This window comes from Oreochromis niloticus, linkage group LG17, assembly GCF_001858045.2.
Source record: "Oreochromis niloticus isolate F11D_XX linkage group LG17, O_niloticus_UMD_NMBU, whole genome shotgun sequence".
NCBI lineage: Eukaryota > Metazoa > Chordata > Actinopteri > Cichliformes > Cichlidae > Oreochromis > Oreochromis niloticus.
The window spans coordinates 12,326,139-12,348,933 of NC_031981.2; the positions used below are offsets into that span (position 1 = coordinate 12,326,139).

Here is a 22,795-nt window from a genome sequence, read left to right on the forward strand (position 1 = left end):
TAACAGCCTGTAGTGTGAAGACTGAAAAATGCTGGGTAGGTTTTTGCAGAAAATAAAAACAAAATAAAAAGCCCTCTCCGTGGATTCTGATGTGTTTCCAAAGTCACATGAGGGTCTGTGTAATGCAGTTGGCTGCCAAAGTCTGGTTTTTAATTGGCTCCCTTGTGTTGATCATTGGACTGTTCTCTCCCGGACTCCTGAAGCAGCAGTACAGTGCTCCTGCCTTGCTGCCTATTAGAACTGACAGTTTAGCATCCATCACTTAATGTGTCCAATTTCTCATCCTCCTATCACGGGGAGAACTCTGAGACTACTGCGGCTGCCCTATTTTCTCTTGTTATTTCTGCTTTGTTGTCCTTTTGTTTAGGTTGTATGGGTGGATGCAAAGTAGCGCTACAGACACCAGAAGACCCCCAGTCTTCTGGTGTCTGTCAATCAACTCAGCGCCTGTCCTTTGTGCATCACGTCACTTTTTCCAAACGCCTTCAGCAGAGATGAAAAAGCCACCTGACCCCTTTTTAAAGCGAAGCTCCGCTTGCAGCCCTGTGATCGTTGTACCGTTTGTGGCCTTCCCCATGGTTTGCGTTTGCCCCCACATTTCATGGCTTCAGACACTCTCACTGAGATCAATCTCCCAAAGTCCCGACCCCCTGCTGGGACTCCCTCTGAAAGTGCTAATGACCCCGTTTGTCTAAGGAGCCACCCGGTCCTCTTCTCTTGTGCCTGCCTCCTTCTAGGCCCAGCTCCGTCTTCTCTTTATAGTGATTACTTTGCCAGTTGTGGCTTTCTTGTCTGACCTTAACTGCCTTGAGGGCGGAAGACAGCTGAACTTTTGCTGCAGGTCAGGGCATTTGGCGGGAGAATAGTGCTGGTCTAGTTTTGTGGGGAACACTCGGGGCAAGCACCTGCTGACTTGCCAGTGACACAGGTGCTGACAAGTCAACACCTTATAGCGCGGATTTCTATATTTATACTCAATCGGCCTGCAGCTTCAAATTAAGATTTGGTCAAGTAAATTTTTACTGTGTCAGTTTGATAGACCCACAAGGATAAGAAGCTGTCAGTAGGAGAACTATTAAGTGTAAACGTCAGTGCTCGCTGGATGTTCACACCCTGAAAATAAATCAGAAATTCTGTGTAAATCCTCCTCGATCACAACATGACAAAGGACCAGCTGTATCGTTTCCATCTGGCTGCATTTCAATAGCACCAACAATTTAAGGAATCTGATATGGGAGCTGCGGCTGTGTATCCGATGTTTTGCAGTGATGCGCCTTTCCTCTGTGTCAGCGGTTAGGATCGCAGAGAGATCATCTGAACTGTGATGACGCTTTCTTGGGCTCAGACCAACTCTACATTATCCATGATACATGAATTTGCTGCTCTCCACCCCCTGTGCTCAAGGCCTCACATTACCATGAGCCCACAAAGTAATTTGTAGACAGATAATTTCGATGACCTCTGACAGAAGCTACGCATTGTTTGCTATAGCCCTTCTTTGGCAGATTTATTCTCGGGGGTTCAGCTCATTGCTCGTTTCGGGGGAGCTGGCAAAATTCTCTGCGGTGGCCCAATTAGTGGTTTTGGAACATGGGGAAGTGATCGTTGTTAGTTAGTAAAGCACAATAATGGACTTCATCATTCTGCATCTGCAAACGCATATACCCGGCAAAAGATAAATACACATTTTAAAGTCCAACTAAGTATGTCCTGCAGGCTGTGCTCAGGCGAGATGCCATGAAAATCTGCTCAAATAGCAGAAACAGAGAAGCAGGAATCAACTGAGAAGGCAGCCCGGGTTCATAAGTCAATCTCTTGTGCAGATGCTGTTTATTTTTTCAGTTGTAATCTTTGATGCTGGGTTTATTTGTGGACCTGTCAGTCTTTTATAAACATGTGGATACCTCAAAGTGTGTCTTATCAACCCCTAGTCCAGGATTTAAAAATGGGAAGAAAAGATTATGACTCGAACAAATGGTATTTTATTTAGCAACATAGCAATCTACTGATTCCATGTGGTTATCTTAATTTGCTTGTAATGTAATCCTGTAATGGATAAGAGCATATGAGGATTATTATTTCCAGTTAATGTATCTGGAGAGTATTCAGTTTTCCTCTAAGGCGTTTCCTTTTTCAGTATTGTTAGCAGATTTTGCAGTAAAGTGTTTGTGGAGCTCACTTTCCTTTTGAGACAATGTCTGTTATGCAAGAATGCTCACTCAGTTGTAGAATGTCAGAAGCTTTCCAGTCTTCAATAATTTAGCATAAAAAATGACTCTGGAGAATAATGATCTCTGAAAAAGTTATGACAAGAGAATATAGATTGGGTAACACTTTCATAACCTACTGTTATACAACAGTAGGTTATGAGGTTTCAGTACGCAGGCTGGGTTAACATGCATTCAGTTTTGGTTCAGTTTATCCTTAATTTGTAACAGAGTTTTAGTTGTTCCTAGTTCATTCTTAAGTTTAATGAAAATGTATTTCTATTTTATAAAACCAAGTAAACTATTCAATTTCAATTCAATTCAATTCAATTTTATTTATATAGCGCCAAATCACAACAATAGTCGCCTCAAGGCGCTTATATATATTATATTGCACAGTAGATCGTACAATAATAGATACAGAGAAAAACCCAACAATCATATGACGCCCTATGAGCAAGCACTACTGTGCAAAACTTTCAATTCACTCCTCATTTTGCAGGGAAAAAGGGAAAATGGGTGCAAATTTGCATAAAAACACAGTCCATAAGGAGAAAATAGAGTTTGTGCAATCCTTAAAAGCTCAAAAGCCAATATTTGGCATGACTACCTTTATTTTTCAAAAAAGAATGAACTCTCTTAGGCAACCTTTCTTCTAATTTATTCAAGCAGTCTTCAGGAATAGTTCCCCCTGGCTTCTTGAAGGACACTCAGAGCTCTTCTTTGGATATTGGGTAATTTTTGTTCTGTTTTTGCTTCAATCATGTTGAGGTCTGAGCTCTGGGGAGGCCAATCCATGACTGAAATTGTTCTATTGTGTGTTTTTCTATCCAGGTATGCTTTTACTGCACAGGCAGTGAGTTTGAAATTGTTGTCATGCTAAAAATGAAGCGGTCACTCATCAGATCTTTTCCAGATACTGTTAAATGGTGGATCCAAATCTGTTGGTACTTTTCTGCATCCATAATTTCATCAGTGTTGACAAGATCCCCAACACCACTGGCTAAAATGCAGCCCCAATGCAGATGGCTGTAGACACTCTCTGTTGCAGCTCTCCCCTGACCTCCTTCATACATATTAATGGCGATTTGAACCAAAACTTTTAAAATTTTGATGTATTTTTTGTGACAATCTCCAAGTAACAAAGTACCTAAAGATACAGTTTTAATTTTTTCTTTCTTTAAAGTTTCTTTGGCAAGTTATCTGTTATGTATAGACACAACATTAGTTGATTCCTTGAGTTAGGTGGGATTTTTACGCTTGGCTGCCTCACAGATCTGTGTTTTGTGGCTTGCCAAAGAGTAAGCCTCCTTTGAAATTGTTCAGGTGCAAAGACTGGACTAAAAATGATTGAAAGAAGTTTAAAAGACCTTCAGAAAGCCTGGAGAACTCAAGACTACTTTAATAATACTACCAAAAAAGTCTGTCTCATTGAAAGCAAAATAAAAAGAAATTTTTACACAGTACTCAAACAGTATTCAGCAGCCTTCATAAACATATTGAATTGGTTAAACTGTCATTCTGAAACCTTGGTCATAGTAGACCTTCTCCCCTAAAACAGACTTCTTAAATCTTTGCAGGCCTGATATGCCAACACCTCTTCAAGAAGCTTTTATTTTATTTTATTTGACCATCTTAAGCTAACATAGCATTGATGATAATTAGATTCTAGTTATTGGTTGACAGTTATTTTTAGGCTATGTGACTACTATTTTCTCAAATAAACATTACATATCCTCGTAACATTTTTGTGGATGTGGGCAGAGCTGTTTTTGAAAAGCCAACCATTTCTTTTTTTACTCACTTTTGCAGCATAGTTAGCAGTCACACAGTGGGCAGTATAAACTTGCAACACATCCACAATAAGCATAAAGACTTCATTTTCGGCACAAAGCGGTATGGGAAAAATCAGAAAGCCAGTCACTGGAGTACTTTCTGGCAGATGCACTGATTTTTGCTGTAAAGGTCTGCTTTTGAATGAGTCGAACTTACTGCTCCGGTACCTGTGAGAAAACCACTCAGTGTACTTCAAGTCTCCAGCTTGATTAGCCGAGGGTTTGGGTTGAGCGCTCCGAATTCTTGTGGTTTTCATTTAAAGCCTTGAGAAGAGTCCAAATGATCTTGTTGCAGCCCCAGAATAACTTCTCCATTTAGTGAAATCTGTGTCGAAGCAGAGACATCCAAATGGTCGACTTCATGCCTCTTGGATGATTAACCAATAGCAGTCAGTGATGAGCCATGGGATAAGTAAACGCTTAATTCTGCACAACAGTGTAACAATTTCTAAAAGCCAAACCTTCAGATGGTTTCCTCCTGTCAGGATGCTTTTAATCCAATTCCAAGAGCAAATTATTTTGACGTTGCGATTCATTTATGCCAGATGAATAATCACAGAAGATGAAAAGTTAACCTTTAACACACTCTCTGTGTTGCTATATTTAGAGCTTCTATTCCAACATATTTTATTGCATAAACACGATCCGTTATCCGTTAATAAAAGCAGCCAATAAAATATTCTGTGCACACAAAACCAACACAAACATCAGTAGAACACAGACTCTGTCAGATGTATTGTTTTAGGCCTCCCAACAGAATCACATCATGTGTGCAGCTGTCAGGAAATGGACTGTTTTGTCTACCCTCTTTGCTACATTATTGTAACTTTTGCAATAGTTCTCCGGGCTTTTTGAAGGCCAAACTTTTTCTTTGGTCATTGGCTGCTATTTCACTCATTTTCAGTCCAGTCTTTGTACCTGACCATTTTCAGAGGAATGTTGTTTTTTTTTTCTGTCTGTTAAACCACTTAACACTGACCTATGAATCCCAGGCCAAGTGGAGGACAAAAGAAGGAGTAAACCTGAAAAATTATCTACTGTAACTGAAAGTTGTCCTTAAGAGACAGGAAAGAAATCCAGCAAAGGACTGACACATGACCTGAGATGCATCTGGCCCTTCAGCTGATTCGTCTACTGTTACTACTAAACTAAGGCCTCATCAGAAATGTTGTCAGTGGAAGGATGTCTGTCAAAGATGCTATTCTTTGGGAAGGAAAACAGGGAGTAAAGGCTGGAGTATGCCAAATTACACAATACCTGGACAGAAAACAGTGGCAACAGGTCTTATGGAGTCATGAATCCAAATGGGAAATTTTTGTTTCAGATAATAATCATCAGTGTCTACAGGCATCTATAAAACATGGGGGAGACTCTGTCATGGTTTGGGGTTGCATTTCAGTCAGTGATGTTGGGGATCTTATCAAAACTGATGAAATTATGAATGTAGAAGACTGCTGTCACACTTGGTCCAGCATTCAGTACCATCTGGAAAACATCTGATTGACGATGGCTTTGTTTTTCAGCATGGTAATGATTCTCGGAGCGTGGACCTTAACATTATTTAAGCAGAAAACAGAATAAAAGCCAGCCAACATGTAAAGAAAAGTTTTGAATATACATCAAGAAGCCAGGAGATCTATTCCTGAGAACTAAATGAGAAAAAGCTAGGTGCTGGGAAAAATACTGACTTTCAAGCTCATTAAAATTGTAAAAATAACATTTTTGCCTTGTATACTGTATTTCCATGTATGTTTGAATATATTTCATTAAATTGCTGTACTAATTTACAATTTCCTAGCAAAATATAAAGAAATGAGGAGTAACTCAAGACTTTTGCACAGTAATTTATTTGTACAAGTAGATGCACAAAGAACAATATAAAATTACTATTCTGTGCTTTAGCTAATAATTGAGTTTACATTCTTTGTGGCCTTTACACTATATAGAATATACATGTTTTTCCTGTTTGTTAATAAATAATTCAGATGGGTTAAAATGCAAAACGGCAGAATAGGCATATATTAGTCGACATACATGAAGACAAAAGGCTAAAGCCAGCCACCCCGAAAGCAGTTAGATACCTTTTATTTTTCCTGCCGCAGGCACTTAGTTGGAGGATGTCAATTAGGTGGGACAAAGACCATATAAAGAATAAAAAGCACTTTAAACCAACACAAAGGATAAAGCAAACAAATATTCATAGACTTCTATCAATAATTCAATAGCAAAGAGGTCATAATTGTCACACAGATCAATATTGTTTCTGTTTCTCCACCAGCGAGCCCCTCTTTGCTTCCTTAATCTTTCGACACTCAGCTCCAAAGTTCCAAATTTAATGCTATAAGATTCTTTTTAGAAATAAAAACAAATTTTGTGCCTCTGTCTTTTTTCTTTTTTAACACTTAAATTGTAGGAATTGATTTTTATTTTTTTTTTGGTGATAATAGACTGTTTTGTATCTTTGTCAAGCTGTTCTATTTTTTGAGTTTTTAAATGTTAATCAAACACAAAACCATGTTGTCGTCTTCTCCATTGCTCCAAGCGGTGGAGAGCTTCCATCACAGCTGGAATCAATAACACTCTTCCAAGGAATGTGATGCATGAATAGATAATTACTGTGACTGTGGCATAGGAGGAACGTCAATGAGTTGCAAGATTCCGTAATTACTCTTCAGCATGTGAAAATAAATGCCTGCAGTGCTGATTCTAGTGCTGCGAGTGTTAAAAGATGCCTGCAGAGTCACAGCAAGCTCGGAAACAAAAGTAGGTTACAGCCTGAAAATGTGAGGACGAGCTGAAGAGGGGCCGGTGTTGCGTTCGACCACATTACGGAGTGAAAACAACACTGGGATGATGCTTTAATCGCACTTTTTAATTTTTAATTTTTCCTGCTACTATTGTGAGAGCGCGCTGAGGGCGCTTCAGGTTTCAAGTCCACATTTTAGTCAAGTCCAAGACTGTGAAAGCTTTTTGCTGCTCACTCAATGGTTGAATAGAAAACGGGTGCATCCTTGTTTGACTGCTCTCCGTTCTCCCAAAGAGGTGAATCGGAGGTGAAGGGCTGAACAATGGACCGTTCGTCATTAAAAATCCCCCATGTTTAACTAACCATGGCTGATATCAGTGAATGCCGCCATTGGATGCTTTGTGGTTAAGCTGTCCAATAGTGACGCCATGTATCTGTGTTTTTTCTACACTTGACAGAACAAGAGGACGTCAGCGAAACACACAAGTCTGATTTCTTCAAGTGCTTTCATGATGCAATTCGCAACTTGGGCATGACGGCCAAGTGCAGCCACAGGAATCCATTACAGAGGAGCAGAGGCAGATTTTAGACACAGCTCTATGAGGCATAGATGAAAAATAACCTTTTAGTGCCGTGCTGTGTTATCCTCTGGGAGACACCCCCCATCTCCATTGTGTATGTGTGCTGGATATTGTTAGAAAAGAGAATCAAAACCCAATTTAGTGTTTGAATTATTTTCCTTCAGTACAGCCAGAGACTTTCCTGTAGGTATATGGGTTCACTCTCCACCAACAAGAACCCTTGTTGTGGTGTAGTGTCTGTGTTGTAGCCGTATAGCAATATAACAGATCTCTTGTGGGATGCTGATTGAGTTTGAAATAGGACAGGTTAGCTGTGAGGTATCTGAATAGATCTAATGGACCCGCAGGAGCTCCCCAAGGGGGGACTAGCTAGTCAGGGTCAAAATGGGGTCATGTTTATTCAGTGCATCTTGGAGTGTGCCAAAAATCACATTGCTTCCTCCCTGTGCCCCTTACTCCATTCAGTTCTTCTGTGTCTCCAGGCCTGAATGATCGCGGGCTAGGCTCAGGCCACATCTGGATGCAATTCCCCTTCAAGCCAATGTAGAGAAGTCCTACTGATAGTCTTCAAGCTCAAAGCAGGGAGATTCTTATATAACGAGCACGGAAGGGAGATGAAATTGTAAAATGGAACTGCTGTTTTATATTCTTTGTTTATTCGGTGCACTGTGGTGTCTGTCAGCCCTAAACGATCGCTTGTGCTGTGGGTTGTCAAATCTGTGGATTTAGACAAATGTGACATATTTATATGGATATTCGTAGCCTGCTGGGATTAGGCGGAGGGAGCGCAGTTTCATATTTGAGGCCTGTTTAAAATGGGCAGTCACATTTCATTAAATTCAACCAGATTTTCAAGTACCTGCCAATAGTTAGCTGCACTCCTTGCGAGTGATACGATTGGGAAGCAGAGCGTGAATAGGGCAGGAAAAATATGGCAGCCACATGTATGACAGAAAAAGAACAAGGTGAGAAGATTAACCAGTTTCATATTAAGCAATCCAGACTGTGGCTCAGTTACAGTAAAAGCAGTGCATTATCGTCTGTGAAGACTTGGCACTCATTTGACTTTTAGGGCCATTAAGCTATTACTAAGCTGGTTGCTTTACATTTTTATCAATACTTGGAAGAGAATTGGGTGAAAAATGGGAATGAGTTCATCATTAAAACCTGAAACACTCCATTCACCATGAAGTTTATGGTTACCTCAAGCATACTTTACGGTCCCTAATAAAATGTAAAAGGTTTGATGAATTTATTTGCTGATGCCATACTTTGTTTAAACCTGGTGTTAGCTTGTCACTTAGGCCATTGTTTTTGTGAGTAAGGCACACTACTTCACCAGATGCCAATCTATTGAGCAAATACCTTTCACAAATAAATTGTCAGCCTGATGCTGTGGTCTGAAAATTAATCCTCACCATCCTTTCTCTACCTGTATGAAGAAAGACATTTCAGCTTATTTCATTTTAAGCCAGTTTTTTTCTGATTGGCCGCCCCTTGTTAACAGAATGTTTGAACAGCAGGTTTTTGGAACTGCTGTGCTCACAGTGTGTCTGAGATAATCTAGGGATATTAAGGGTATCCTCTTGCTATGACGTCATAAAGTATAGAATAAATGATCTAAACCAGACCATTCAGAGCATTTACAATTTGGATAACTTTAATAGGTGGATAAAAATCTTTAGCAGACAATGACGGCGTGAAGTCTAGGAACCATGGAGATCATCAAATTCTTCATTTCCTCCTTTGAGATCCTCTGTCAGACTTTTGCCTGTAGCCACTTTGAGTTATGGCTTGTTTGTGGGTATCTCTGCCCTGAGTTTTTACTTCAGTAAGAGATCAGATGACTGATTGGGCATTAAAGAATCTCCCATTTCATTCCTTGAGAAACTCATTTGCCTGAACATGAGCAGAGAATAGCCATGTACACTTCAGACTTAAGCTTCATCCTGCTACTTCTGTCAGCAGCCAGATGATCAATAAACAGTAGTGAGGCAGTTCACAGGCAGCCATACGTGCCCATGGCATAACATTGCCAGCACTGTGTTTGACATGATTTGTCAAATACGGTGGCATGCTCCAGGTCATGACCTGTTTCTTTTCTTCCCCATACCTTTCTCCTGCGATCAGCGTGGTACAAGTTTATCTTGGATTCATCTGTCCAAACATATTTTTAGATCTGTGAAAAGTCTAATGTGACCTTCCCGTTCTTGAGTGTAACCAGTGGTTTGCACCTTGTTGTAAAACCTCTGTATTTCCATTCATGAAGGCATCTCTTGATTATAGACTTTGACAAAGAAACTTGCTCCTTGAGAGTTTTGTGAACTTGGTTAGATCTTGTGAAGTTGTTTTTCTTATCTATTGAAAGAATGCCAGTGCATTTATTCTTTTTAAGAATGAACCATATAATTGATACAGACACTTTTAAAGATTTTTCTGTCTGTCTGTTAGTTTTGTTTGGGTTTCTAAGCCTGATTATGTCACCATAATTTGCACTAACATCTCTCTAGGTGTCTTTTTTTTTTTAAACAACAGTGAAAAGCTCTAAAATATAAATTCAGCACTTTGTAAGAATGTCACAGAGTTCACCTGAAACTCTTTGTCAGTCAGTTGTCTCACTTTTCAGGTATCAGCATTACTTGTACATACTTTGGCCACATTATTTTAATCTTTCTGTCTAATATGAACATTCACCACTGTAACACAAAATACGTGACAGAAAAAAAGCAAAACCATAATAGATATTTTTAATAAATTAGGCAAATTTATTGCTATTAGTTTATATATAATATCACATAAGGATCTAATACATAATCTTCCTATTATTCAGGTTATATTCTGTCCAAATGCTGTTCTGGCTCTTTTAATACCCATGTGTATTTTCTTTGTATAAGCCTAGCTTTGTGTAAATCCATTATGTTCTTACAACAGGTTTGATTCGCACTCAGATTTATTTGGAACGATCTCATTATTTGGCTATTATGCGTTCCCAATAGGTTAAACTGAATATGGTGCCAAGATACTTTGACTCAAAGCCTCACAGAAGCTGATGGCTACTCACTTTGCGTTGTACAAAAGATGACTTTAATTGCTTGTGAAAGTTGTTCATTTACATCGACGTGCTGTGAACTTCCTCTCACCCTTGGACAGGAGAGCTAAAGAATGCCTTTTACAGAAGTGTTGACTTAAGGTGAAAATCTCCTGTAATAAAGACAAGATTACCTTCTATCCTATAAGACTGGAAAACAAAAGATTATAAAAGATGTATTCAAAATGGTGCTTTGTGATTGTCCTTTCATATGGCTCAGTACACATGCATACCATTTGTTTCACTGGCATTGATTGTGAGTGTGTGTGTGTGTGTGTTTTTTTGAGTACTTAGGTGTGCAGTCATGCAAGTGTATAATTCATGGACATGAGCGGTCAAACCCCAGTGGTCCACGGGGATTTGCAAGGTATCATGTTCAGGTTTTGTGATCCGGTGTAAGAAGCTGACTGACCCACTAAGACAGGAAAAATCAAAACCAGCTGGGAGACGTCACTCATTATTTACTGATATTTATCTGTGACTCACACTGATTACATGAATCCTATCAAGGAATGGTGATGGGGAAAGAGTCCGTGAGAGAGACGTATCTCTCAGTTATTTGGTTAGTTTATTTGGTCAAATAAACTGTGAGGGGGGGAGAAATAGGGGAATATATAATGCAGTGTTATGAAAGAGGACAATGATCTTTTGAACTGTCAGTTCACTCATATTACACACATAGTTTTTCCTAAATAGTTTGATATTTTTAGATGTCACTAAAGTTATTGTCACAACCTCAACACAAGGGGGAAAGATGGAATCGTTGTTTGTGGTGCTCAGAGGATTTAAAACTCATCCAATAAAAATTCTTGACTCTGGACAGAGTGGACTTTTCAGTTAAATCAGGATACTTTTTTTTCTGGAGAGATGCAAAGCTTTAAGATCCAGGCATATTTTTTCTTATGAAACCCTGCAAACAACATTCCTTGTTGCCCAATTTTCTGGTTATGCAACAAAAATGACTGAGAGAGATTTCTGGAAGTCTCTGACTAAATGCTCTTTGGAGGTAATGGAAAATTTTGTCTGTGTACAGAAAAAACATTCTCAGAGGACAGGGAAAATAGAATTATCTAACTAGCAATTAGCTTGTATGCTAGAAACCATAAAATGAATACAAATCATAGTCAGTAAAGTATAAAAGATGGATCTAGCCCATGTGATGTTAATAGTAATTTCTGTACATCTTTACTAGTATTGTGACAGCTGCTGTGTTGGGTTTTGGGCTGCAAAAGACCAGAAAATGGAGTACTCAATTATCAGCTAATGCTAGCTTGATTAGCAATCAAGAGCACAAGAACTGTTGAAAGGACCAGTTCGGTGATCGAATTAGCACAGGTAAAGACTACAGGATAGCTATTTGCTACATCTGACCAGTCAATCAAAGCAGCTTCCAAATGCCTGTGCAGTTTTTATGAAGGGGTATATTAAGCATTAGCACCAAAGCTGACTTTTGCATGTGGTGTAGCACAGCTGGGCAGTGGTTAGCACGATTGCCTCACATTTCCTGTGTTTGAATCCATTGTGGGCTGTTTTCTGTGTAGAGCTTACATGTTCTCCCTGGGAACTCAAGCTTATTTCCACAGTCCAAAGATATGCATGGGGTTAGGTTAATTGGTGATACGAAATTAGGTGTAGGTGTTAGCCCTGTGACAAACTGGTAACCTGTCCTGGGTGTTCTTAGCCTCTCGTCATATGACAGCTGAAATAGGCTCCGGCCCACCTGCAACTCTGAATCTGATAAGCAGGAGAAGGTGGATGGATAGATGGACGGGATGGCCTGTGCTTGGATCTATAGGGATCAACTTGCTTTTGCAGTTAGCCTCAAGTTGTTATTTGAGTAAATACATTTTTTTTTTCGCTTTCTGTGTTACGTTATTTTCAAGGAGCTTTTACCTGACATAAACACTGACATGAGTAACATGTTTTGGTCAGTGCTTCATCAGATTACTGAAAACATACAAAGGCTGAAATATGCAAATTCAGTTTGTGGAGTAAGTAGTAATGGACTATGGTGTACAAAATAGAAAGTATATCTATAATAAAATTGTCGTAATGGATAAACGATTATAAATATAGTAAAAGTAAAAAAATGCATAAGGTGATAAAGATCTTACTATTTCAATGTCCATTGCAGATTCAGCTAGGACATGTTGCTTTACTGTTGCATGCTGGGACGCTATATCCATGCGACTCCTCAGCCTAACCTTCCCATCAGAACACTGGCACAGAGGTAGGGGTCCAGATCAGAGCATTTCTTCCTGCTTTCTTCCTTGTCCTGTCCAGACCTGAGCGTTATCAGCTCTGTCAGATTCACAGACAGCAGAGGTCTAGGACCCTCTTCTTGACCTGCCCATCAGCTCTCAGAGGAATTCCACTAATGAGGCACTATGGGGAACAGATGCAGAGAGGGCAGCCCGGGCAAAAACAACCTGCCACAGTCACTTAATGATCACACACGGTTATGTCATTGGGGAGGTTTTCAGGATGGATTGTTTTGTGTGTCGTTGGTGTTCATGCGCAATGATATCCGTTTCCTTTTTTGTGAATCCTTGAACCATGTGTGCGACTAAATCTACGAACAGTTGTTATGTATCCAGCATGTGGGTTGTTATACACTTTGATGACTCATTTGATTCATTTGCTTCTTCTCCTCTTTTATATGTCACAAACATTTTTCTCAGTCTGTGTCTTGTTTTTATTTGTGACTATTTTAAGTTCACTGAAGGCAACAGTATTTTCTGTGTGTATCAGACAGGAGAAATGCCCCATGCATGTGGTATGTAATTTCAATAAGGGTTATGCTCCCCAGAACACTCTATGCATTCTGTTCAAAGACATGAAGTGGTTTATTTTTACTGTACAGAACTAATATCAGCCAAGAATATTGCCCAGAACATGCCTTGAATCGCACATGGTCACTGATCAACACCAGCGTATATGCACTCTGCTTGCCCTTGCGAAATGTGTTCATTCAAACTCTCTAAGGTTTCAGGCCTCAACTTCAATCACAGCTGTAAATGTTAGGACATATTTGTGTTTGTGCAACTGCCCAGTGTATACTCCAGTACCTTGTGTTGTTTGTATCAGTTGTGGTTAAAAAGGATTAAAGGGCCAGTCCATAAAAACAAGATGAGACTGCCAAGACCAAACAAGAGAATGAAAGAATTGGAAAATGTGCCAAGTACTTACAGACTGTAAGGAGTCAGTTGAGAAGTGAAACTCTTATGTAATTAACATAGTTAAGCTCTATTTCTGCCATGGTCAGTCTTCTTCATGATCAGTACTTATTTTAATGACGACACTAATATCGAGTGTTTTCTTATTTTAACAGAATTGCTTTGGTTTAAGGTTTAAGGTAATGTGGGAAAGGGGAGGAGTTAGTCGCATACGAGGAAGGAGGGAGTGTATTTGCTCCAGATGTGTGTTCACACTGTCAAGTTTTTTTGATCAGGTACAAGAGGCCCTGCTTTCTGTCTCCTTTTCTTCTTTGTCTTCACACATTCACATGTTTTCTCCCTCCCGTCTTACATTTCTTCCTGGTCACTTCTCTTCCTGCTTTACCTTCTGTTTTTCCATCGTCTCTCAGTGACCGACTTCCACCTTGTGAGCCATGCTTTTCTGCCTGTCCAGAGGAGAAAGATGATCCAGACAATGGAAATGAGCACATACCAGCTGTTGGTAGCAATCAGCTCACGCTTACCTCAGTCCCAGATCAGACCACAGATTAAATACAAAACAGAAACCCCATGCTAACTGCATCTGGATGCTGATTCCTTCGCATGAGATTCTGAATCGCTTTTGGCATGGCTTCAGCGGAGGCCCCTCTTTCATGTACATATTGAGATTTATGAAGTCCCAGCACATGATAAAAGCTGAGTTATAGACTTCGACAGGTACGCATTCTGAAATACAGACCAGTGTTATAATACTCACACAGACAAACACATGTCAAGTATATTACAAGTGCCGTTACACTCCACTACATATACTTGGATACCTTAGTATCACCTGCTCAGACTTGGATATTAAAATATAAGTTGTGTACCTATGTCCTAAGTACCCCTGCCTTGAAATACTATTGGATATTACTCTAGAAAGTATTTGTTAGTTATACATTTTTACTTTTATTATATATTTCATTATTTATTGTTTAAGTTTAAGTCACACAGGTCCAGAGACCAGTTGACCCCCCCGGCAGCCTCTGGTTATTAGGGTTTCTTCTGACCAGTTCGCGGGTGGTTCCTGGAGGTTTCTGGCTGAGACCATGTGAAATTTGTTATACCAAAAACCTCCTTGTGATTGCTTCGGTGGCTAGCAGATTGTTTTAGCCACCGGCAGTTTGAATAGCAGTCACTTACTTGTCTGCACTCGCAGTTTTACTCTAATTTTAAGTCCAGAACATTTGCCTTCAGAGTAAAAGTTGTGCCTCACCTACCAATAAACCAAGATGTTTCAAAATTTGAAATTTTTGCTTCAAACATGAACTTTCTTCACTCTGTGGTTTGTTAGCAAGTGTTTGTAGACAAGTCAGTGTCTGCTATACAAACTGCAATAATCTAACAATCTAATAAATAATAATTCCCTGTTGATCTTTGGTTACCTGTGAGCTTGCTGACAGCTTCAGGCTAGCAAACGATCTTACAGCGGCCACTTGCAATTGGTCATGGAATACTATTTTTTCCCTAGCAACTGGTGGTTGCCAAGTTGTTGCAAACCAGTCTCTAGACCTGTGTGTCTCGGGCCAAAACCAGTGAGAGCCCCCTTTACTTTCTCAACCGAGTTTCATTAGATAAATCTGGCGTTCTTTTAGCTAATATATACTAAAGTAACAATTAACTGGCTAATTTTCACTTGCTTCCTTACTTTGTTGTACCTAGCAAAATATTTTTTCCTGCCCTTAATTTCAGGTAGTGTTGTTCACTGTTGGCATTTGGAAAATACGCTTTAAGGCACTCAGAAGTGAACAGAAACTTCTCAATCACTGGATTTCCTTGGAAAATTCTCATGTCCTTCACATAGAAGGCAATCCAGGAAAGTCTAATGTCTTTTGATTAAATGCTGTTAAAAAAAAAGTGTCGCTGATAAAGATTTAATTGCTTTTTCTTGACTCACACGAAATCTGGTTTTAATATCAATTGTTCCTTAGAGTCTTGTAATTTTGCTCCATCCAACACCCAAAAAGAAATAAACTTCAGATTTTAATGACTGTTTTAAGGTTTTATTTTCAAGCTCACACATTTTTCCCTGCTTAGCTCTAAAATATGCATAAGGTTTAAATCTAAGATCCTTACAGCTTAATAGAACAATTTATGTGTCTAGACCCATTTAGAATTGTTTGCAGTACCTTCCACCATGTATAACTAATATTAGCATTTTCCTCATTTTCTTGACAGGTAAGAGGAGCTGAAATGTCAATTCAACAGTGTGGCAAAATGAAATCAGCTCCCCCAAAACTATTTCAATCATAACTATTAAACAGAGAGTAAATAGCAATGTAACACAGAAGGTGTTCCACAGGTGTGTAATTGTTTGCTGCTTAAATGTCTCTGGGGAAAACATAAGCAGAGTTTCAAGAATAAGGAACCAGGCCTGGTTGATTGGGCTAAATAAGACAGGTTTTTGTGGTTTAATTTGCAAAAACATGACAAGTTCACCGTGATTAGTATGCTGCTAAATCCCTGGCTCTTACTTGAGTGGGACCTTGGTGGCTGACAACCCATAGGCACCTTCTGAATCTGCCCGATCAGCACAATTTAATTGAGACCTGCCGGTCTTAACAGATTTTTACCAGCCCTGGAATGATATTGATTGGCCTTTAGCTCTGAGGATCTGCATTAACTAAGTCATAAATAAGAAACATGTCTTTGTAATAATGGGTTATAAAACAAACAGCTACTGAATTTGAGTGTTTGGAGTGAGCAAGTTGAATAATCATGAACTTTGTGCAAGATTGACCCGAGGGCTGGAGGTGAATGACTTGAAAACTATAATCTTTGTAACAAGGAGCTGTTGGGGTCGACACGCTGATTGAATAATCGAAGATGCACCCGGAGGAAATGAGGGAATCTGTTTCAAGGGATTGGGTTATCTAAGTAGAAAATTACACTATTGATTTTCATTAAAGTGGAAGGCTGCAAGTAAGAGTGAATTCATTAAGAAGAATTCTTTAGGTCAGTCTGTTTGCATTTTGCTCTTGCCATACACCGTCTCTTTCTCACTTTTTGTATATGTAATCTTTCTTTTTATGTTTGGGTTGATAGTTGTAAATACCACTGCACTGGTTGCATTGAGACATTTGAGCATGTTTTCCAAATCGTGCGGTTTTACTCTCACGCTTTGTTATTTTCAGTGGGTAATTTCAAGGCATTTTTTGTTGTTGTTGGAACAACAAAGCAACTATTTCATAAGACAGGTATGTAGGAAATAGACAAACACAACTAGCTTTGCCAACAGTACTACACTTTTACTGGACAAATTGGTTATGACAAACAAAAACCACCAAGAGAAACCATTTTATATACTGCCTGGCTAAAACAGAAGTCACCACCTGGTTTTAACTAAGAAAATAGATAAGAGGCTTCCATTGGATAATTACTGCACTGCTTAATATGTTTTGACTAGCAACAGGTTATTAAATCCTAACTGATGAAGTGAGTAGTTTCTCATTTTTTAAACAAACACATCCTGTGATCATTGAAAAGACGTTAACACTGGATTAAGAACTGTCCAAGATATGAAAAAAAAAAAAACCCTGGAGGGATAGTGGTGAACCATCATATCCAAGGAAGAAATGTGGTCGGAAAAAATCTTAAATGATCAGAGATCAGAGGTTTGGTTAAATCAGATGGTAAAATTTCAACAGCAGAACTCATGGCTGTGTTTAATAGTGAAAGTAAGAGCATTTCTGCACGCACAGTGCAAAGAGAAACCAAATGGTTGGGACCAAACAGCTGTGTAGCCTTAAAACTGTTTATCATTGAAACTAATATGGGGAAAAAAGGCTTCAATTAGCTAGAAAGCGAAAAGATTGGACTCTGGAGTGGTGGAAAAAGGGCCTGTGGTTTGACGACTGCAGATTTACCCTGTTTCAATGTGAAGGGAGTGTTTATTGTACTGAATGTCTAATGCTCCCTGAACCAGTGCTATGATCTGGAGCTCTTTAGTTTAATGTTATGTCCTCCCAAAAATTAGGTCAGCTGACTACCTGTATACCCTGAGTAACGACCAGGTTTTTCCATCAATTTTCCATCCCATGAATCCTGACGATATCAGGATTCATGGGATCTAAATGGGACATCATTTGCACACAAAAAGTTTAGACCTTTGGAGAATCTTTGGGGTGTGCTGGAGAACACTTTCCATCTCTCCCATAATCAATACAAGATATAACAGAAAAATTAATGCAACTCTGGAAATCTTTGAGTGACTCTAGAAATAAATGTTGTGAAACTGCATAAGCTGATTAAAACGATGCCACAGCAAATCTGTCCGACAAAATATTTATGCATGTTCACTGTACTAATTAGAGATTACATGCTTAATGAAGAATTCAGCTATTTATAACATTCTAATTATACGGCTTCTACCTTTCGCACCTTTCAAGTGCGCTTCAGCGCAATCAAACAGGTAAATACTCTGCCTTCCTCTAACAGAAATAGGTAGACAAAGATGCTCCCAAAACTCTCCTGTCAGAGAACATCATCACACACCAAGCTTAGGTTTCTGATCTTCAAAGGCTTGACTTGCATTCCTGTGTTTTTCTTTTTTTCTTTGAGAATATTTTGTGTCTGCGAACATTCCCACCTCTGTGTCCGGTTTCATGTTTCTGCCTATTATGAAAACCTCCCTTATAGCGGGACATGGAAGTCAGGAGAGTGCTAATACAAGGTTACAAATACTGGAACACCAGTGGAGGAGCCAGATCAAATGTCACAGTTCCATAGACGGCGCACATCGCAGTCTTGAAATGTCTTCATTGTACAGTTGAACAGATTATTATCAAAGACATGCTCCTGATATAAAAGGCTATTACAAAAACAATGTTCCCTCTGTGTTTTTTCCCCCCCTTGAAAGGAAATACTCCTTTAAAGTCGGTGTCAGTTACACAGAAAGTTCACTTTTTAAGAGTTTCATCCAGCCCTTGTAGTCGAATGGTTATGATGTGAACAGTTATTTCAACACTTAAGATGTCCTGCTTCATAGAAAGTTTGGAACATCTGGATAAATTGTTGTATGTATTTTGCCTCTGACTCCCACAACCTGAAAATTGTTTCATCGTGGAAGCAATGTACCTGTAAGTCAACTTAAGTGCAAGTGATGGACGTCTTAAGCGGAATGATGAAATGGCTCCGTCTGACCTTTGGGATTGTTCGAGCCCTTCTCTGTTTTGCCTTTGCAGCAGTGTGTAAGTCATGATGTCATGTTCCTTAAGCCAGGTGTCCATGCGTGTTCGGCTGCACAGCAGTCATCCCCTCTTAAACCCACTGACCTCACAACTAATACAGGTAACACTGTGGTAATACTAGTATTGAGGCAGCTTTGGATGTAGGTATTGAGAGGAGAGCCGGTCAAACAGAAAAGTGCTTGGCTCGGGCATGGGAATCAATGGCTAGGTGGACAGAAGGCCAATGCAATCAGGGAGGCGATTGAAGCAGACTTAAAGCCTGCTGAGCCAGCACCAATGCAGAGGTAGAGTCATTTGGAACTGGATGCCTTCTACTTGTCCTCTGGACAGCACAAAAGCATTACAAGCATGCTACAAGAGTTACATTCTGTCCCATATTAAATCACCATCATGCACATACACCCCCATGTAGGAACGCATTCTTACACTCAAAGCATGGCCTAGCTGTATTTATTAATAAAGAGACACTGAGGCAGAGATGGATGAGTTCCATTTTGATTTCAGTGCAGTTTTATTTGTAAGAAAAAAATAGCTGGCACAGGAGAAGTAGTACATTTTTCCATAAATAATACGTCGTGTTCAGAGAACTGCTGGCAAAGGAGAAAAACACTAAGGTATTTGTAGGTTGAGGTCACTTGGACTGTGTGTGTTTGTGTGTGTGTGAGTGTATCTGCATGTGGAAACAGTTGAGTCCATACTCTTTGTTTGCATCCTTCTTTGTTTTTCTGTGTGTCTGCATGTGTGGCACATTCTGCAGAGGTTTGTTAAAAGTGGTCCACTGAATTTCTTCGAAATATCAGCACACGGATGCGCTGCAGCTGCTAATTCTCTGGCTGAACGGGAAAAGGCTGCTTCAGTGCCGTATGAGAAACCTCAGCATAGGCGCCCAATAGGGAGCTTTGGTTTGTATAATGCCTGAAACTCCGACACTTTGATTTTCTCTCTGAGATTTCACTTAAGGGTGGTCCAGTCAAACACATTGAGGTCACCACTTTCATTCATTTCCAATGAAAGCATGAGCTGTGTGGTTTTTGTAGACCACAGACAGTAGTAGTTACTGCAAAATCAGTCAAAGACCAAACAGGTCTTGCTGCAGAACAGGCAAAATATCTAATACAAGCTCTGGTTGGAATAATACGAAAGTGTTTTCTTTGTGAGGTGTCTCCTGGTTGGCCAACGTGCTGGCATGCTGTTTTCCTGTTAAATCGCAGCTGAGGTCTCTCTCTGCTGGCCCCATTGTGTTCGCAGCCTCGTCTGGGAGCACAGTAGGAGCTTTAAGTGAGTTGTGTTTGTGTACTGCGGAGAGCCTGTGTGTGCGTGAATATGTGACCTTAAAAATTTGCATGCACAAGGGGGATTATATATATTTATCCACGTTGTGGGCAGAACCCTGACCCTATGCAGGAAGAGCCATTGTTATTTTGACATTTTCTGCGGAAACTGGAATTTATGAGAAAGTTTCAAGACAGATAACCTATAGCGATACCAAGAATTAGACTCTAATTTTAACCTGAATGACATTTTTCTCTCTCCTGACTCTGTGGCATGAAGAAATCTGGGGTTACCAGGTTACATTTTGTCATTATTTTGTCTCCTAGCAGGATGCTGCAAAAACACGTGAAGCTGGAGGTCAGTTTTATTGAGAGTGTGAAAGCCAAGGAGGAAATGCCAAAAAGTGCACTTCCTCAAATGGCCACTTGAGGCAATACAATCATATGTGTGCACCTGGCTAACCAACTCTATAGCATTAGCTAAAACCATCTGCATATTCAACATCTTATACTCTCTGGACCTTCAGTTTGACTGGTAAGCCTTAAAGATCCCTGATGGAATACCATGTCCTTTCAGTTAACCAAAATACCACTATTTTAATTCATGTAGCTATAATATCAACAATGTTTACTTTTGGTTAAGACATTATTTTTGTTGAGTTCTTATTTGCTAAAAGCTTTTGTCCAAAACTTAATCATTTGTATTGTTAGTTTAAGAAGAACTGTTTTCTTTCCATAAAGGCTTTGATCAGCTTCACTCAGATTTACTGCTCTATGTGGATTTAGGCAAAAGGTTTGTGAAAAAGCTACTGTAACTGTAACTTTTACACATACAAGTGACTTATATAAATATAAAAGCTTGTTTCCTACGCTGGGGGCAGGGGGTTCTGCTGTCTGATTTAAAGAAAAACTAAAAAAATCAACATAAATTAGGGTATTACATGTGAACTTACATTTCTAATTTATCAAACGCCACTTGCTGAGCAGTTCTTACATTTGAAAACAAAACTTCTTTCCTCTGGCTTCTTCTCCTCTTCCTTCTTACACCTTCCCCTATATCTAATGGTGACATTATCACACATTAATGGCTTTTTCTCACTGGAAAATACCGTCATTCTGCCTGTAGCTTGCGGACGCAGTGTGGTACAAACAGCACAACCCAGGTTAGATGGCTTTGCTGAATTTCTGTGACAACAATTTTATTGGCAGCTGCCAACAGGAAAGCATCACAGCGATGAGAAGGAAAATGTGTTGAGTGTAAAAGTAGGAATCTAAGATAACATGACATTTGTTAAGCAGGTGTATCAATGAGTTCATCACATGAAAAGTTAACTTTCTTGATTATACTAAGTATAATCAAATTTATTTACACATTAATTTAAGGTGGAACAGATTGTTCCACTTTAACCTCTGGGTAAACTAAATTATAGAAGATTTGCAGTACATGAAGATTAACAGGAATTATTTGTTATCTGTTCTTTATTCCATTTAAATATGGAAAACAAATAACTAAAAATTGAGGATTCAAAACAGGAATTAACAAGCCAGTGGGTGAAATTAGGTAGGTATGTCTACCTTTTATGCAATTTATGATATGCAGCATTTTCATTTTAAATTATACTCAAAAGGCAAAAACTATGGTATGTTGAGGAATTTTCACCACTGACGGTTTTCAGATTTCCTTTTAGCCTTAGTTAAAACTAACAAACATGGAAATGGATTGAATGCGTTTTTAAATTGAGTTTTGGGTCATGTTTCTATCTGTTCTGAGTGCTGACGTGTTGTTAATGAAAGGCAGTATAACTTTCTGCTGTGCGCTTGCATTTAAAATGAGCATGTACATTGTTTCCTGCCTGGTACCATTTATAAAATGAGAACGTGCCCTGTCTGGGCCATAAATGATGTCATCTGAAGCCTTCTCAGTGCATTATGTATATTGATGACATATATTGGAAACTTGGCTTTCTCGTGTATATTTTTACCAGAACATTTGATCATAAATCTAGACTAAATTGCTTGTATGGCTGATAGCATAATGCTGAATAATGACTGTGGTCTCAGAATAGCGTTCGTAACTCACTCTTAAAGCGTATCAGCCGAGTTGCATATGGGCGTGTGTGAGCGAGTGTGTGTCTGCACGCAGGGTTAGATGACCGACTGGGCAGGGTGATAGCACATTGTGGTAACTCCACTCGGGTCAAACTCTCTCCAGGGACTAGAAGTGGAAAGTGAATGATGCCAGTTTGGACATTGGGCTATGACAACTGCTCTCAGCAGCATCTCATCTGACAGACCTATTAGTACTGATGCCAACATACAAGCAGAGAAACAGCAGGGCAATGCACACAGTATAAACACAGAGTAGAGTAGAGTAAAGGAAAGACATCCTGTAAAACAAAGCAAAGAGTGTGACATCAGCCTTCTTTTCATTTTTGTCTTCAATGAACAAGTGCAAGTACAGATATTTCCAGTAGGCAGCGAAGGGCACATTTGACATGGTGCCTCCTTAAACACATCACAAATCTTAGACCACAGGGTGAGAGACGTTTGTGTTTCATTTCCGCTCGTGTACTATTTGCCAATGGCCACCTCTTCCCCACAAAGAGGAAATTGAAACATCAAGCCCCTGTTATTATCCAAAATATATTTATTTTCATTCGATG

The 22,795-nt window shown here is 39.4% G+C and overlaps 1 long non-coding RNA gene across 1 annotated transcript; it reads left to right on the forward strand.

The window, feature by feature from the left end:
• Nucleotides 1-11,222: 11,222 nt before the first annotated feature.
• On the forward strand, nucleotides 11,223-14,639 carry LOC102077752 (uncharacterized). The gene is made up of 3 exons (XR_266125.4): nucleotides 11,223-11,463; nucleotides 12,592-12,687; nucleotides 14,044-14,639. It is a non-coding gene; the product is annotated as an uncharacterized LOC102077752 (long non-coding RNA).
• Nucleotides 14,640-22,795: the final 8,156 nt, after the last annotated feature.